Here is a 19805-nt window from a genome sequence, read left to right as displayed (position 1 = left end):
TGCAGGAGCCCCTTAGCGCCTACAAAATAGGTGGCAGTTATTAATGGATGTGCGCTAATTGGAAAATTAGCACAAGGACATTAAGGAAAAATGTAGAAATGCGGCCATTTTACCGCCACGCTAATTTCTAGGCAACACATCACGTCTTCCAGTCTAACTCCAAAACTCGTTAAGGGAAAACTGGTGAAATAAAAGAATTTAAAAAAAAAAGGAAGAGTTAAAATATTAATGATTAGGGGAACTAAAAATGAAAATAAAAGAGCTTCTCTTTAGCTAGAAACAGAGGAGTATCAAACACAGGAATCCACAAGTTGGATGTTCTCTTATGATACATGGCAACCCCCTTCCCTTCTACCTAACAAAATGGGCATTCTTGAAGTGATAGCCCCACGGCAGTGCATAATGGCCCATGCTTCTTGTTCAACCCCATAAGGCTGGAGGCAAAGGTGGCTACCATACTGACAAATGGCCTCTCATTCAAAATAAAAATGATAAAACAATTCAAGTTGGACCTTTCTTTTCTGCTATTTTCATCAGTCGCAAGATTGGTTTGAACAACTTCCTGGAGGAAAAGTCCATAGTCTGGTATTGAGATAGACATGGGGAAGCCACTGCTTGCCCTACGATTGGTAGCACGGAATGTTGCTAATATTTGGATTTCTGCCAGGTAATTGTGACCTAGATTGGCTACTCTTGTAAACAGGATACAGGGCTTAGATGGACCAGTGGTCTGATCCAGTATGGCTATTCTTAGGTTCTACATTTAGAAATCTGCAGAAGATAAAACAGAGGAACAGAAGTGAACACCCTATCTGAAATGTTGCCCAGTGTCCTAGTGTCAATAACGATGTAGGGTTCTCCACATTGTGGTTTTTATCTACATCCCTCTACTATCACAGTATGGTTTACAATGCAGCTGTATTATGTTTGATTCATTATTGGCACTTGTTATTTATTTATGATGTTGATGTTGCACTGTACATTTTCATTATTATTGATGTTCATACACTGCATTGTTTGAATAATTATTGTCAAGTTATTTTCCATCATATACTCACATGGACTTATACGCTGCATAATCAGGGACAGAAGCCATGCATGCAGCTTCCATATAATGGACATCACCTGAGTTGACACCACATCTAGCACCATTTATTCCATTATTGCAAAAGCCGTAATAGTGATTATGCTTCAATGTGACTTTTCTCCCATTAATCTTTTAGTCATTGCCACTGTAAGCATTTGACTTGCAGACATAAAAATATTTGACTTCTATGGACATTCAGTATTTGCATCTCACATCACTTGATTGCCTCTTGAATAGCTACTTTTTATTGCAGTCATCTTTGCTTTCTATGTTTCAACGGTTTTTATTGATGATAATAAACATTGTGAACATATTCAAAAAAAAAAAAATTTTTCAAACTCTTCGTAAACATAAGAACAAGTCACATTTGCATACTTACATCGTAACAGCATCATCAATGTTTTTTTATACATCGTTTTCTCCCCCTCCCCCCCCCCCCCCGGGCTTATATTTCAACGTTTGTTTATTATTGATGACACTTCAAACAAAAATCCCCTTCCCTTTCTGCATATACAAAGATATATTACAGTTCCAGTACACAGGTGTATCTATATGCTCTTAACAGTCTTCAAAAAAAAAAAATTTTTGTACTGCAACTATTTGTTAACCACATAGTACTGAACATACATTAAAATAATACAACTTTTAGCTCGTGTCATGTGTTCAATCTCTAAAGTATTCCTTTTATCTTTGATTACTATTTTTCATGGTGTTGGTATGAGCACTGTCTATTACATTTATAAACCATTGCAAATCCCACGTCTACTGATTGTTTCCCTGCTTATAACGATCCCAGCCTGTTAAGCACTGCGCTCCTAGCCTTATGGGAGATACATTGTAAGTAACTTGACCATATCTTAACAAATATTTTCCTTTTCTTCGGAACGTTATATGCCTCTCTAGCTTCCCATAGCATTAACTCATGTAGTCTACTTCTCCAGTACCAATAGGATGGAGGTTCAGCCTGCAACCAGTGTTTAAGTATACATTTTTTTCCCACTGCATAGGCCTTACATAAAAATAGCTCTTGATCTTTATCAGAAATCCCATACACATTTCTTTTGTTCAAAAGCACTCCCCTCCATGAGGGTAACAATCTATGTCCCAGGAGTTTTTCAAAATATGTCTGTAACAATTTCCAAAAGTGTTGTATTCTAGCGCATCGCCAAAATGCATGGAAAAATGTATTGTTGTTTTCATGACATTTTGGGCATTGTACATCTGTTGTCCATCCTGCTTTTACTGCTTGTGATTGCGATATATATCCCCTGTGAATTACCCTGTATTGACTCTCTTGTAGATCCGCCCCACCTACTTGCCCCGGGATTTCTTTTATCAATTTTACAAAATCTATACCTGTCAACTCATATCCTAGGTCTTTGCTCCATAATTTTTCAAGTGACTCATATTTACGGGGGGGGGGCTCAGACTCACCCATGCTTTGTGCAAACCTGATACAGACACCTGCCCTCGCTCGTCCCCTTTCAAAAAATCCCGGATCTTGGATCCCAGTCTTGTACCCAAAGCAGTTTGATCCATGCTAAACCAGTAGTGATGTAATTGCCTATAATTATAATGATCTTTAGTGTTTAGTGATAATCTCTGCCTCATGTCGTTGAAGCTATATAGAACTCCCTCTTCATTTACTAAGTGTTCTAATAAGGTGATGCCCTGTGTCGACCAGTTCTCGAATAGCCCCTTTTCCAACCCAGGTGGGAAATCTCCATTCCCACACAGTGGGAGTTGATCGCTAACATTGGGATTATATTGCCAAGATTGCATTACTACTCTCCATATCTTCCTCAAAGGCTGAAGCATTATACTGCTTCTGGCCCATCCCGGTAAGCTTTTTGTTTTTGCATGTAACAAGAAATTCAAATGCCAGGGCCTAAATAGTGCCCATTCCCATCTCAATGGTGTATACTGAGTAGTATTGCAGAGCCAGTCTCTGAGATGTCTCGTAAGGCATGCCTGGTTGTACCTTTTAATACAGGGTAATCCCAATCCCCCCCGTGCCCACCCGTCAGTCATAACTACATAAGTACATAAGTAGTGCCGTACTGGGAAAGACCAAAGGTCCATCTAGCCCAGCATCCTGTCACCGACAGTGGCCAATCCAGGTCAAGGGCACCTGGCACGCTCCCCAAACGTAAAAACATTCCAGACAAGTTATACCTAAAAATGCGGAATTTTTCCAAGTCCATTTAATAGCGGTCTATGGACTTGTCCTTTAGGAATCTATCTAACCCCTTTTTAAACTCCGTCAAGCTAACCGCCCGTACCACGTTCTGCGGCAACGAATTCCAGAGTCTAATTACACGTTGGGTGAAGAAAAATTTTCTCCGATTCGTTTTAAATTTACCACACTGTAGCTTCAACTCATGCCCTCTAGTCCTAGTATTTTTGGATAGCGTGAACAGTCGCTTCACATCCACCCGATCCATTCCACTCATTATTTTATACACTTCTATCATATCTCCCCTCAGCCGTCTCTTCTCCAAGCTGAAAAGCCCTAGCCTTCTCAGCCTCTCTTCATAGGAAAGTCGTCCCATCCCCACTATCATTTTCGTCGCCCTTCGCTGTACCTTTTCCAATTCTACTATATCTTTTTTGAGATACGGAGACCAGTACTGAACACAATACTCCAGGTGCGGTCGCACCATGGAGCGATACAACGGCATTATAACATCCGCACACCTGGACTCCATACCCTTCCTAATAACACCCAACATTCTATTCGCTTTCCTAGCCGCAGCAGCACACTGAGCAGAAGGTTTCAGCGTATCATCGACGACGACACCCAGATCCCTTTCTTGATCCGTAACTCCTAACGCGGAACCTTGCAAGACGTAGCTATAATTCGGGTTCCTCTTACCCACATGCATCACTTTGCACTTGTCAACATTGAACTTCATCTGCCACTTGCACGCCCATTCTCCCAGTCTCGCAAGGTCCTCCTGTAATCGTTCACATTCCTCCTGCGACTTGACGACCCTGAATAATTTTGTGTCATCGGCGAATTTAATTACCTCACTAGTTATTCCCATCTCTAGGTCATTTATAAATACATTAAAAAGCAACGGACCCAGCACAGACCCCTGCGGGACCCCACTAACTACCCTCCTCCACTGAGAATACTGGCCACGCAATCCTACTCTCTGCTTCCTATCTTTCAACCAGTTCTTAATCCATAATAATACCCTACCTCCGATTCCATGACTCTGCAAATCGCACCTTGGGTTTCTTCCCTCCCCATAGAAATCCCCGACAAATCTTATTCAACTGTCGTGAATCCTTACTATTTATGTATATAGGTAGCACTTGCAACAAATAAAGCCATCTGGGGAATATAATCATTTTAAATAGATTTATTCGGCCCATTAATGATATCGGTAAGAGATTCCATCGTTCCATAGACTGTCTAGTATCTTGTAAATGTTTTACCACATTAATTGTATAAATTTTCGTGGTATCCATTGTTAAGCGTATCCCTAAGTATCTAAAAGATTCCTCTGCCCATCTCAATGGTAAATGTCTCAACCTTTCTCTGATTTGGTCTCCCTCTCTCTGCAAAACTTCAGATTTATCGAGGTTGAGTTTAAAACCAGAGAAATCGCCATACTCTGCCATACACTCTAAGAGAGCCGGCAGCGATGTCTCCGGCTGAATTACGTGGGCTAGCAAATCATCTGCAAAGGCTGCTATTTTGAAAGTTTCTGATCCCACCTGAATGCCATGTATATCCGGTGTTCTCTGTATATCCCTTATCAATGGGTCCAGAGTAAGAACAAACAACAGGGGCGACAATGGGCATCCCTGCCTTGTCCCCCGATTTATGGGAAACGGCGAGGACACAATGCCGTTGACCCCTACCTGAGCTTGTGGCGAATAATATAAAGCTTGAATCGCTTCTTGAAAAAACCCCTTTATACTTTAGGCGTCTAAAGTTCCAAATAAAAATCCCCATACCACTCTATCGAACGCCTTTTCGGCGTCGAAACTGACTAGTACCGATGATATACCCTGCTTGGATGTTTCCTCCAATGTTGTCAAAATCTTCCTCATGTTTTTGGTAATGGTTCTACCCTGCACAAATCCTACCTGAGATTCCTCAATTAGATCTGGCAATATTCAAGATAGGCGATTTGCCAAGACTTTAGCCAATAATTTAGCTTCATAATTAAGCAGTGATATGGGCCTATAAGATTCAGGTTTCTGGGTATCTCTCCCTGGCTTTGGAATTACTATAATTTGTGCTGTTCTCAAAGAGGAGGGCATTTGTTTCTCCTGAACTATGGCATTAAACATTGATGTAAGTGGTGTTACTATGTCGTCTTTTAGTAGTTTGTAAAATTCTCCTCTGTATCCATCCGGGCCCGGGGCTTTACCCAGCGGTCCCTGCTGTATAGCCCATGAGACTTCTTCTACTTCTATGGGGGCATTTAGCATAGATAAACCTGATACTTCTATTTGTGGTAGAACCTGTCCCGCAAAATAGATCTCACTGTCTACTGCTGGTGGGTCTGGAATGGCATATAGATTCTTATAGTATTCTTGCATAATTTTATTGATTTGAAAATCCTCGTTTTCTAATATTCCATTAACTGATTTCAATGCTTTTATCTTATATGGACCCTGCTGAGACTTTGTCAGTTTGGCTAACATTCTCCCACTTTTATTGGCATATTTATATAATTGATATCTATAGTAAGCATAATTTTTTTTTGCTCTGCAATGTAACCTCTCGTTCAGTGTTTGTTGCAATTCCAAAAGTTGGGCTTTTAGTGTTATATTATGATGCCGCCCATATTCACGCCTAACCCTTGTTATTTCTTTTTCTAGCCGAAGCTGTTCCTTCTCCCATATTTTTTTTTGTTGGCTCATGTATGCAATTGTCTCCCCTCTAAGTACGGCCTTGGCCGTATCCCAATAAAGTATTGGAGTCGTCTGGTGTGCCTGATTAGCGTCTAGAAATTGCTTATATTTTTTTAGTATGAACTCTTTAAAGTTCTGGTCTTTATATAATCGAGGAGGGAATTTCCATTGAAACAAACCAGGTCTTCTTTCTAATGCTTCCCACAGTACTGTTACCATAGCATGATCTGATATTTTAATAGGGCCTATGTCCGCTGCACGAATTTGTGTAAAAAGGGGTCGAGAAATAAATATATAATCTATTCTTGACATGGTGCCATGCGCCCGAGACAAGTGCGTATAGTCACGCTCCGATGGATGTAGTGTTCTCCACACATCCACCAGATCAAAGACCTCACTTAACATTTCTATTCCTCTGGATTCCCCTCCCGACCCCTTCCTTCCCCCTTGCGACCTATCCAATGTGGCATCTCCCACCGCATTAAAGTCCCCTCCCACCAGCAGGGGAATTCCCTCAAAGCTTATTAGATGTCGTAGAAGTTGTTTATAAAATCCCTTAGCATATGTATTTGGAGCATAGACATTACATAAAACCACTGGTTGATGTTCTACTGTTAAATGTGCTAACACAAACCTGCCTTCCTTATCGGCAATAATTTTGTGGGTCTCAACCTGTATCCCTTTCTTAAACAATATTATCACCCCCGCTTTTTTGGCCTGTGCCGGGGATTCGTAGTAGGTACCTACCCACCAGCGACGTAATTTCTCATGTTCTTTGGCATTTAAATGTGTCTCTTGCAACAATGCAATTGTAACTTTCTGCTTATAAAGTTCCTGTAGAATTTTCTGTCTTTTTATCGGTGAAGATATCCCTCCCACATTCCAAGACACTACTTTAAATGTCATCCCGCGTGTTCTTTGTGGCTAAAGTCCCTGATTCTAATAGTTCATTGTGTGGATGGAAGGGGCATCCCAGCCTATACCCCCGCCACCAATAACTATACAGTAGATTTCTTAAACATGCTTTGTCTGACATGACATTTCCTTTGTTCTGTGCTTCCACAACCATGAAACATAAATTCCTCTTTATCCCTCCCTCTACCCTCCCCCCACCCCCACACCCCAAGCCCCCTCCATATCTTACAGCACCTGTGTGCTTCACTTCCGTGCGCCGGATCTGGGATCCCACCCAATCCATTGAATTATATCATTAAATGTTTGTCGTCCCCCTTGTATCTTTACAAATGGAACCATTAACTGTTTAATTACCAATCTATCCCAACAAGAACAAATTATCATAACTCATCTGTCCAATTCTTCTTCTTCACCTCCTTCCATTCAGGCTCTTTTTATTCCTTCTAGGTCTTTGTTCAGGTGTTTCCAGGATTATTTAGTCTGTCTGCTTCCAACCTGTCTGCAAATGCTTGGGCTGCTTCCACTGTGTCACAATACTTTACTGCGCCGTTGTGTTGAATTCTCAATTTAGCTGGATATAATAAGCTAAAACGGATCTTCATCATATGTAGTCTCCCACAAACTGGCGAATACTGTTTACGTTGAAACGAAACTTTGGTAGAGTAATGTTGAAAACACAGTATCTTGTGGCCGTCTATTTCCAGTGCCTTCCCTTGCCGAAGAGCTGCTAGCACATCCATTTTATGCTGATAATGGAGTAATCGTAAAATGACCACTCTAGGCCTTGCATTTGCTTCCTTTCGCGGGCCCAGGCGATGAGCCCGCTCAATCTGAAGTGGTCCGTTCTTAGCTGGTTGAGGCAGATTCTTGATAAGCCACGGCTCTAAGAAGCCCCGCAGTTCTGTATCGGTTATCGATTCCGGTATTCCTACTAAGCGGAGATTGTTCCTACGAGAACGGTTCTCCAAATCATCCACTTTTTCTTCCAAGTTTGAAATCGTTTTTTGGAGGTGTTCAATTGACTTAGACATGTCCTGCGAAGAGTCTTCCACGACCCCCAACCTCTGTTGAACCTCCTGAATTTCCATGGTAAAAGTGGTGATTCTTTGATCCATTCTTTCAAGTTTATCTATAATTTGTTGGAGCTTATGGTTCATGGTGTCCTCCACAGCAGCTTTAACTTCTGTTACAATTTCTGACGCCCAAGCAGAGCTGATCGACGGTGATGACTGAAAGCTCTTATCTGCCATCTTTGTTCCTCCGTTCTTGTTTTTTTCTATCTCTTTCTTGGTGCTTCTGGTCGCCATGTAATAGTTCTAGGGTAACCTGTATACGTGTTTTCTTTCCAGGAGTGTATAGGTCTACCCTGCCTTTACAGTCTCAATAAAGTTATATTCTTTTTTATTGGTAATTTATCTGGTCTGGTCAGCGTGAGCAACTGAGTACAGCTCTTTTCTTACCGCTAGCCTCTCCCTCCGCGGTTCAGCTTGAGGGGCACATGTGGGAGCCAAACGTTTGGCCTAATCCCCCTCTCTGCCGCTCCCCTCGTGTGCACTTCGCTATTTGTCTTGGCTTCCGTCTCTCTCTCCCATGCGTCTCATTGCTTGCTCGCCCCTTTAGTTGCCCCTCTGATTTGCCGCTCCGGTATTTGCTCGCTATAGCGAGTGTGGGTATTTTACCGTCACTTCAGCCTCCTTACACAGCTCTTTTTACTTCTGGCATATGTCTTCCAGCTGTTACCAATCGCGATTCCACGCGGGCACGAGCAGGCAAGCGTTTATCGAAATTTTTCTCCTCATTCGAACCGGGTGCAACTTACGATATTCTGAAGCATACAGTAAGTATTCCGCTTCCTGTTGCTCTCTCTTCTCACATAATTTGGGGGCCGATAATACTATTTCTGGTGGGATCCCAGTCTTCTTCTTCAGGAGCTCAGCTCGCGACGGCCATCTTGACCGGCAGCTCCACCGGAAGTCCATCATCTTTGCTTTCTATATAATATTCATATATGCTAATATACTTACTGTTTAAGCATGCATATATTGCCCATATATTGTTAATGCATTGCCTTACATTTTTACAGTACTAGCGTATGTTGTATTAAGAGGAGTTTTCAGTTATGGTTGCATACCTTGGTCGTGTCATATATAATGTGAGTAAACATGCCCTATTATTTTAGTATTTCAAATTGCCTTCCCTCTTGGCAGCCATCTCAAAAGAGGGGGGAATGTGGGGACAAGACCCCTGCCTATAAAACAATAGTGAGAGCTTGTAACAACCTTAACATCATAGTTACCTGATGCTAGGGTCCACCTTAGGAGTCAGCACTCAAGAAAAGGATCTAGGTGTCATTGTAGACAATATGCTGAAATCTTCCGGCCAGTGTGTGGCGGCAGCCAAAACAGCAAACAGGATGCTAGGAATTATTAGGAAATGGATGCCAAATAAGACCAGGAATATTATAATGCCTCTGTATTGCTCCATGTGTGAAGGAGTGGCCTAGTAGTTAGGGTGGTGGACTTTGGTCCTGAGGAACTGAGTTCGATTCCCACTTCAGGCACAGGCAGCTCCTTGAGACTCTGGGCAAGTCACTTAACTCTCCATTGCCCCATGTAAGCCGCATTCCATGAGTGGGAAAGCATGGGGTACAAATGTAACAAAAATAAAAAATAAAATGATGTGATATCACCTTGAGTATTGCATTCACTTCTGGTTGGTGTATCTCAAAAAAAGAAATAGCAGAATTAGAAAAGGTTCAAAGAAAAGTGACCAAAATGATAAAGGGGATAGAACTCCTCTCATATGAGGAAAAGCTAAAGAGTTTAGGGCTCTTCAGCTTGGAAAAGAGATGGCTGAGGGGAGATATGATTGAGGTCTACAAAATCCTAAGTGGTGTAGAAGTGAATCAATTTTTTACTCTTTCAAAAAGTACAAAGACTAGGGGACACTCAATGAAGTTACATAGAAACACTTTAAAAACAAGTAGGAGGAAATTGTTTTCCAATCAACAAATAGTTAACCTCTGGAATGCTTTGCCGGAGGATGTAGTAAAAGTTGCTAATGTATCTGGAGGAAAATCCACAGTCTGCTATTGAGACAGATATGGGAAGCTACTGCTTGCCCTGGGATTGGTGGCATGGAATGTTGCTACTAGTTGGGTTTCTACCAGGTACTTGTGACCTGGATTGGCCACTGTTGGAAACAGGAAACTGGGCTAGATGGACCATTAGTTTGACCCATTATGGCTATTTTTATGTTCTTTTGTTCAGATGAAGCAGAAATATAGCATGAACTACGCTCTGATTTTTATTAAGATTCTGCAAGGCATCATGAAATGTGCCCTGATATATACCAAGGTAATTTCTCAGCAAAAACAGGATTGTTTATGAAATGAGCACAGTTACCTTGTAAGAGAACATTATTTTGCTCTGTGCTTTGGGAACTTAAAGATTGACATATAAAGGAGGAATTGTAGATTATTGATAAGCAGAATTTAAAAAATAAAAGATAGTGCTGGGGAGCAGCTAGCTGTCTTGGTACATGTAGGTACCGATAAGCAGAAATCCAGATCCTCCAGGCAGAGCTCCGGAGTCTCAATGCGTGGATGAGATGATGGTGCAGGGAGGAGGGTTTTAGATTTATTAGGAATTTGGCAACATTCTGGGGAAGGGGAGCCTATTCCAAAAGGATGGGCTCAACCAGGGTGGGACCAGGCTGCTGGCATTGGCATTTAAAAAGGAGATAGAGCAGCTTTTAAACTAGAAACTGGGGAAAGGCCAACAGTCGCTAAAAAGCGCATGTTTTGGAATAAGGTATCTTTCAGAGGTATCACCAAAACAGCGAAGATAGGGCATCCTGATAGCGAGGTTGCAATACAGAGCATAGTAGACCAGGTGTCTTTAAATAAAACCAGTTTTTTCAAGATTGCACATTATCACTGTCAACTACTGAGCAAGATGTAAATAGGAACAACAAACGTAGTCTGAAATGTCTGTATGCGAATGTCAGAAGCCTAAGAAATAAAATGGGAGAATTAGAATATATTGTACTAAATGAAAAAATAGATATAATAGGCACTTCTGAGACCTGGCAGAAGGAAGATAACCAGTGGGACACTGTCATACCAAATTATATCGCCGTAATAGGGTTGATCGAATTGGTTGAGGGGTAGCATTGTATATTAATGAGGGCCTTAAATAGACTAAAAATTCTACAGGACACAAAATGCATCTTGGAATCCCTATGGATTGAAATTTTATATGTAAAGGGGAAAAGGATAGTGATAGTAGTGTACCTGGCCAGGTTGAAGAGACAGATGTAGAAATGTTATCAGAAATTAGGGAGGCTGACAAACTGGGGAACACACTAATAAAGGGTGATTCCAATTACCCTGATACTGACTGGATAAATGTAACATCAGTGCATGCTAGAGAGGTGAAATTCCTTGATGGAATCAACATTGAGCGTGATGAGTTTCAGACTACCCATATTGTGAATATGTTTGCATTTTAACCTTGGTCAAGTTACCATATACCTTGCCGGTCTCCCAGCCGGACCCGCAAGACCTCTTTTTCTTTACGACCGCTTCCCAGACATGCATGCCATACTCCTCCCTTGGACTCAGTGATCTCACTTTATTTATTTATAGCATTTATATCCCACAATATTCCCACCTATGGGCAGGCTCAATGTGGTGTACATCAGTCTATAAAACATACAACAATTCAGCAAACAAACAATTTCATAGAAGTGAAAGAGAGAAAGGGTAATAGTTCAGCCCAACTTCAAACATATGCTCATAACATAAACTTTAGGGAACCTTCCGGATTATTTCCTCTCAGCCACTTTATTTGTGCGTCCTCCACTCTCTCCGGCTTGTTGTACAGTAGCCCTTATTCTGACCTCCATGGGTATTCACAACATAGTCAATCACTGCACCTCTCCATGCGGTCTGGCTTTGGTCTCTGGTTCCTGATTCAAAACAGGCAGTGATGTTGTGTTCAACGCCACCCCTTCTATTTCACAGAGTCCTGTCTGTTCCGGTCCCCTGTCCAGATATCTAATTTACAAGCGTTGCACCAGCCTTCTCCACTCCTGTTCCGCTGGGCCCCATCTATTCCGGTCCATGGGGATCCGGCCCATTCCCTTTATTATAATTGTCCAGATAGTCTTTTGCAGCAGCCGCATTGTTTATAACAATGGTTTTCCCCTCGACCTAAATTCTCAGCTTGGCCGGGTACACTAGGGCAAATCGGACCCCCTTTTTGTAAAGCACAGAGCACGTGGGAGCCATGGCCTTCCTCAACATCATTAAACAACAGCAAGCGATGTCCTTCGTATTGGAGCTCCTTGGCTCTGGAGGCTTTCAAGATCTTCTCCTTTGCCTGCCAATTTACAAAGTGAACAATCGCTGTGTGGGGTCTGCTGTTACCTTCCCCCCGGGATCCCACCCGATGTGGCCCCCTTGCTCCTCTAGTCCCAGATGTTCAGGGAACCACTTGGCAAAGAATTCGTAGAGATCTTTGTCCAGTACTGTTTCAGGCAGTCCTATGACCCTTAAGTTGTTCCAGCATCTCTGCCAGTTCTTTTTGGAGTGCCGCCAACTGCGTGGCAGCATTCTGGGCCTCCTCCTCTCTCGCTGAGAACTGTTGCTCTACTTCCGTAATGCGTGCCGAGTGTGAATCAAATTTCTCGTTTATCTCATCTACTGCTGACTGTTTAGCTTGTCTTCCAGTACGGTAGAGACTGAGCGCGAGATCTCCTGGGCCCATTCTGTAGTCAGGGCTGGGAGTGCATTCTGTGCAAGCCGTGCCTCCGCCATTTTATTGTGGCTGCTTCTGGGAGGATTTGTCAATTTTCTGTGGGCTCTTGAGAGCATACCTCGACTGAACCCCCTGTAGTATATACCGGACGGGTCCTGGGATCTGTACGCTCAGGTCCCCTCGTTCATCAGAGTTTTAGTCCTGTAATATAGCAGATATTGGCAGGTTGGGTGCGGAGCCTCTCCTTCTCGCCGCCTCTCAGGTAGCAGGCATCACATGACCCAGCCTATTTCATTCCTTTTACATTTTATGTCCCACCTACAACTTGTAAATATCTTAGCGTGTTTGACAATGATGAGCATGCCTCATTTATAACATAAACGTACCAATGTAACTGAGCACACTGTACTCTGAATGCCCAACATGGTTAAGGGTCAGAATAAGAATTCGCTAATCCCACTTTGTATAAACATTATATATATAGACCATAAACAGGTATCCGTATAGAGCTAAATAAACCACATTGCACGTTTACAATCCAGCTTTTTATTGATTTCTTAGCATACTCCGACAGTCACAAACCACGCCACTCTAATCCTTTCTTAAAAGCAACTCGGTGTATAAAAACAAACTTTGTAACATAAGATGAATGTCCAGATCAAGTACTCACTATGCTTGTTTCGCTGTTCAGCATCCAACACTCTGTAATGCTGTGCGTCAGCATTACTGAGTATACCACATCCCACACTTTAAAGCCTCACCACCAGGTCATAGGTAACCAACTGTCATAGGTTGTAAACTTAATCAAATCAAAACTTCATAGCATAATTTCAAAATTAATCATTCAGAAAGCACTTTTATATCATAAGCGATCCAAAAGATTATTTTAACATGAATACGATATTATACACGTGACTTCCTTCTCCTACATGAGTACGCAGTTGTGGAACGCACTACCAGCTGATCTGAAAACAATGAACGAAATATCCAACTTTTGTAAATCCCTGAAGACGTATCTCTTCAATAAAGCCTACAAAGAGGACCCATAGCTTAACTATACTACCTCACCAAACCACCCCAATCCGAAAGTCATCTTTCTATATCTACTTTCTTAGTACTTCTTTCCATCCTTAATCTCTTTGCATCAACAATTGTATCAGACACCCTGAAATGGCAATGTCATAACAGACCTCTGTAAGCCACATTGAGCCTGCAAATAGGTGGGAAAATGTGGGATACAAATGCAATAAATAAATAAAATAATAAAATAAATAAAAGTGATAACGTCATGACGGTCCGTGTAGCGTCAAAAATCTTTAAAGTCTAATTATCAAGATGAGCTTCATTTCCATATTACTAACATACTTATATTCAGTCAGTGACATACTGATATCCAATCCCTCATTTGAACTCATATTAAAAGAGCAAGAAAAATTAAAATTCAAAAACTACAGTAGCTGAACAAGATAATTAACGGTTGGGAAATGCTGGTGAGGTATACTACTAACATGTTACCTTACTGTTTGAGCTAGCCACTGAAACAATCAGTTTACCTGTTATGTTGCTATTGAACAGGATTGCCGTATGCCAGTGCTGCAGTACCTCCACCTCGGCATTGTAAAAGGGCCCCTATATAAGCTATCTGCAAGTTTGAACTATTGAAGTGCTGTATGTTCAGTAGGTATTTTTATGTTCCTGGAGGGCTCACAATTGCAAAACAAAATGGACTTGAACCTCACGTCCCTTGGCTACCCCTCTGCTCTGCCCGACATCCATATGGCTATTTTTCTCAAAATGATGCCAGATATCCATCCCCTTTCCCTGGTCTTTTGCAGCTCAAAATTGGACGTTTTATTTTGGAAAATGGCTATTCATTTTGTACGTTCTCAGCACAAAAACATCCATCTCACAGCCATTTTCAAACTGAAAATCTGGACATTTCTTTTGTTTGAAAATGGTTGTGAGAGAGATGTTTTTGTAAGAGCAGGACATCTCCATTCAGACATTTTTTTGAAAATGCCCCTCTGTGTGTCTTCTTAAAATTTTCCCCATAGAAGCAGATGAAATTATGGTTAAAATGCAGCTGTGTATATTTATAGGAGCTTGGGTCTGATTGAAGTACAGGCATAGGCGTGCATTTTAAGTTTAAATTCATTTTTATTCAACAGAAACATAGGAGACAATGCATTAATAGGTAACACTCATTTTAAACAAACCAAGGTCTATCGCCCAATATCCATCCCAACACCCATGCCCCACTTTCCCCCCTCCCACTCCCCTGTCCTTTTCAGTCTACTGAGTTATAGCTTATCTAAGCAAAACATACTAATTTCTACATATTAAAAATTCAGCAGATGACTGCGTGCTATTGGTGATAACATGTCCCAAAATAGAAGAAGAAATATCTTTGATTCCGTGTCTTTCCATTCACAAGAGGGATATCATTTGTGCTCTCCATTGATGTATAGAGGGTCTGTAAGTGGAAAGCCACTCCATAAGTATGGTGGTCTTTGCCATGACAATAGATCAAAGTACAAAAGCCTTTATACTGGGTGTGCATTTTATAACCTACAAGTGTACTTTATCACTCCACCCAAACTAATCCTCTGAACACATCCAGATCTGGATCACATACAGGTACATGCCTATGTGCCACCATGCATAGTTGTACATGGAGGGAGGGCTTAATTTTATAAGAAGCATTTTACTGATGTATACTAGCACGTAAGCATGAACAATTCTTTATAAAATTACCCCCTTAATATATAAGATGTAGAAGGAGCTTGGCAGGACCTAGCTTGGCTGGAGCTTGCCATGACCTGAAGCTTGGCAGAACTTGGCTGGACCTTGGCAGGGACTAGAGATTGGCAGGACCTGGCTTGGCTGCAGCTTGGCAGAATGTGGAGTTTGGCAGGAACTGGCTTGGCTTGAACTTGACAGGAACTGAAGTTTGGCTGGAGCTTGGCAGGAAACGGAACTTGGCAGGGCTAGAGCTTGGCAGGAACTAGAGATTGGCATGACCTGACTTGGCTGCAGCTTTCCAAGACCTGAAGCTTGGCAGAACTTTGCTTGGCTGGAGCTTGGCAGGAGCTGGCCTGGCTGGAGATTTGCAGGACTTGGCTTGGGTGGAGCTTGGCAAGACCTGAAGCTTGGCAGGACCTGGCTTTGCTAGATCTTGCCAAGCCCTGAACCTGGATTGGCTGGAGCTTGGCAGAATCTGGATTTTGGCAGGAACTGGCTGGGCTTGAACTTGACAGGGTCTGAAGTTTGGCTGGAGCTTGGCATGAGCTGGAGCTTGGCAGGACCTGGCTTGGCTGGAGCTGGAGCTTGGGAGGAGCTGGAGCTTGGCAGAACCTGGCTTGGCTGGAGCTTGACAAGACCTGACAGGGCTGGAGATTGGCAGGAACTGGAGCTTGGCAGGACCTGGTTTGGCTGGAGATTTGCAGGATCTGGCTTGGCTGGAGCTTGGCAGGACGTGGCTTGGCTGGAGCTTGGCAGAATCTGGAGTTTGGCAGGAACTGGCTTGGCTTGAACTTGACAGGAACTGAAATTTGGCTAGAGCTTAGCAGGAACTGGCTTGACTGAAAGTTGGCAGGAATTGGAGCTTGGTAGGACCTGGTTTAGCTGGAGCTTGGGACAAACTGGAGCTTGGCAGGATCTGGCTTGGCTGGAGCTTGACAAGACCCGGCATGGCTGGAGATTGGCAGGAACTGGAGCTTGGCAGGACCTGGCTTGGCTACAGCTTGGTAGGAAATGGAACTTGGATGTGATGATGCTTGGCAGGGAAGAGGAGAGAAGTGATGTAAAGGCAACGAGGTGTGGTAGGCAATGAGTTGTGGTACCGGGTGTCTGAAATAGAACCCCCATAGTGGCATCATTCAGTGGCACTTTCCTCTGTTCTTCATGAAATGCACGCAATTGAACATGCACCTTTGACCCACCATCAAGCGGGTTTCCGGACGGGGTCAGCTGTTGGTGGCTACGTGACAGATGTGACCCCCCCCCCCCCTCCTTCTGCAGGGAACCAACGTGGGAATGGAAGACGCGAGGGGTGAGGCTGGGGAGCTCGGAGGCTATGACATATCCAGCCCAGGTGGCTGCCACTGCAGCAGAAAAGTTTTAGGGTCTAGAAGCAATATAACTTTTATCAGGTCTTCAAAAAGATTTTAAAGCTGTGGCGCTCCCCACCAGATGTGAAAGTAAGTGCCTGGAGTGCCATAATCCCTCCAACAGAGGCCAGAACATGTGGGAGGGAGATACCATCAATATAATACCTTGATCACCTGCTCATCCAAATTAGCAGAGATATGCCAAATAATTTGCCATTCTGTACTAGTAAGGCCACACCTAGATCATATTCCCATTGTTGCTGGTACCTGGATTTGAGAGATTCCCCTCCTAACAGCAAAGTATAAATATTAGAAATCAATTTCTCTTGGGATGCACCATGATAGAAAAGTTCTTCTGTAGAAGTCTAATTTAGATTGTAAGCTCTTTGAGCAGGGACTGTCTCTCTTTGTTAAATTGTACAGTGCTGCGTAACCCTAGTAGCGCTCTAGAAATGTTAAGTAGTAGTAGTAATTTTAAGTAGAAATAAATGTCAGAGGATAGCACTCCAAACATTTCTCTCAGATGTGAGAACTAGTGGAAAACTTTGAGCAAAATTGGCCAACTCTAGACAATCCATAAAACTCCCACTGAGCTATACATGCATTGTCCCAGTGTGGGGCAAACACCAGAAAGGCTCGAATTGGGGCCACCATAGATAACTGTTTCGGGCCCAGCTACTGTGGTCATATTCTAGCACATAAGAACATTGTATGCATTAATCAAGATTACCAGGCTGCAGTTGAATTTTATAAATAAGTGGTGCCCTGTAAGCTAGATCACTGACTGGATCTGACATATCCCGTCTCTTAATGCAAACCCATACATTGGATTTATCTTCGTACCACTGAACTAAAGGTCTGATGTGAGCAGTCTAATAATATTTATTAAAATCTGGGACTCCCAACCCATTGAAGTCCTGTCTCTGCATCATCACCATCTTAGATACCCTTGGTGGGCTTTTCTTCCAAATAAAGGAGAAAACGTTGCTCTGTAGGAGACAAAAGTGGCATTGGGGACAGCAATCAGCAACGTCTGACAAGGACATAAAAATCTAAAAAGGACCATCATTCTTCCCAACCTGATGTAGGCAGTGCCATCAATGTGGATCAACTGAAATGTCTGCAAATAGTTTTACAAAATTCAATGCAAAAAGCTAATGAGAGTTTGCAGATATTTCACTCCCAAATATTATGCTTAATTATTCGTCCATCCAAAAGGAAGCTTAGTTATGAGCTGCTGCACCATTGTAGGGTGAAGATTTATATTCAGAAGTTCATATTTTGATGCATTCATTTTAAATCCTGATATTTTACCATATTCCCTGCACACTTCCAAAAGTACTAAACAGGGACTTGTGACACTTGCTGTCCGCAAAATATCATCCACAAACAGGGATAACTTAAATTCTTCTTGGCCTACCTGAAAACCCCTGAGGCCTGCATATGACCGAATTCTATCTGCCAACAGTTCCATTACCAGGGCAAACAGTAATGGGAATAAAGGGCATCCTTGATGCATTCCCCTCGAGAATGGAAACACATCAGAGTGGAGGAGTGGCCTAGTGGTTAGGGTGGTGGACTTTGGTCCTGAGGAACTGAGTTTGATTCCCGGCACAGGCAGCTCCTTGTGACTCTGGGCAAGTCACTTAATCCTCCATTGTCCCATGTAAGCTGCATTGAGCCTGCCATGAGTGAGAAAGCGCGGGGTACAAATGTAACAAAAAAAAACCCCCTCCATTCACCCTTTTTCTGGCTTCAGGCAAGGACTACAGAGTAGAAATCCACTTTCTAAAATTAATACTAACTCCTTAAGGGCCAATAAATAATGCAGGAGGGCCCACTCAACCTTAACAAAGTCCTTCTCAGCACTGGCTTATTAACATGAGCAATATATTCTGGGAACTAGCGCTCAAATTAACTTTAGAAAAGGCACAAGGTTTTGATAGAACCTTCATAAAACCTAAATCTCATTGGATTCCACCTAGGCCAATCGAATTTATTCTGCAGACGTTTAAGCAAAAGGTTATTAAAGAAATAGATGACTGGCAAAATCAAATGTACATAGACAAGAATAAGCCACAGATTTAACTGGGGCACGATAATGTGGGCAAGATCAGCCCCCCCCCCCCCAACTCCCAGTACCTGTTTATTGTGAAACAGCTGGTATTTATGAAGCGCTGGTACAGAGGTTGGCGTCCTGTGATTGGCTATGTGGAAGCCAATAAAATGCTCAGGGGTTTTGGTGGTAATCAGATGTGATTGAACTGCAGAGAGAGGGTAGTTCCCCCCCCCCCCCCCCCCCCCGTTTACTAAGCTGCATGACAATGCAAACACCGCCCATTCAAAGTGAATGAGCTATGTCAGAATTGGTGTATGGCAGCTGCTAGTGGGGCTTAGTAAACAGGGGGGGGGGGGGTAATTTTGTAGTTTAATTTAATTGTTTGCTTGGTGGTGTGAGTTGGGTCCGGAAGATTGTGTGTGCAGAAGGGAGGCTCATTTCCGGGTCTGTGTTTGGCTGGGACTTGATTTCTAGTGTGGGGAGGTCCATTGGTGAATGGTGGCTGTACTGCTGACGGCAGTGTTAGTGTTAGTGGCTGCGAGGTGTTTTGGAGGCTCAAAGAAGTGTGAGTAATGAAATTTGTTTAATTTTGGTGCCAGGAGTGCTAAGTTACTGCTGGGTTTTTAGTTTTGAGTATTGTAAGGGTTTGGTAGTATGGTTTGTGGTAGGTGTGTTAGTGGTATGGGACCTAAAAGGAATGTGGCCATGGTGGGAGAGAAGAGAAAGGCTGGGGCTATAAAAAAAGAGAGCTACTAGGTCAACTTTGTGGAGGAGCGGCAAGGTAATAAGAAGGTGGTGGAAAAAATGTCTGGAAAGGGGTATTAAAAAAGTGAATAAGCTGTTAAGGCTCCTGGAAAAAGAGTGTGTTTACTTGAAGGGCAGAGTAATTAAAAAAAAAAAAAGATGTTCTAAGATTGAGTCTAGAAAGGATGAGGAGGCAATTGAGGCATGATGGTGGTGAATCCCAGGATAATGAAGAATCTGATCATTTTTAGGGT

The 19805-nt window shown here is 42.6% G+C and overlaps 1 long non-coding RNA gene across 1 annotated transcript; it reads right to left on the bottom strand.

Annotated features, from left to right (window-relative positions):
* Positions 1-204: 204 nt before the first annotated feature.
* On the bottom strand, positions 205-545 carry LOC115479147. Its single transcript, XR_003943619.1, has 2 exons — positions 513-545; positions 205-348 (listed from the first exon to the last, which is right to left on the bottom strand). It is a non-coding gene; the product is annotated as an uncharacterized LOC115479147 (long non-coding RNA).
* Between the last annotated feature and the right edge of the window lie 19260 nt (positions 546-19805).

The sequence above is a fragment of the Microcaecilia unicolor genome, chromosome 1 (genome assembly GCF_901765095.1).
Source record: "Microcaecilia unicolor chromosome 1, aMicUni1.1, whole genome shotgun sequence".
Lineage (NCBI taxonomy): Eukaryota > Metazoa > Chordata > Amphibia > Gymnophiona > Siphonopidae > Microcaecilia > Microcaecilia unicolor.
The sequence above is the reverse complement of the archived record's forward strand: the minus strand, read 5'-3'. Positions and strand labels throughout refer to the sequence as shown.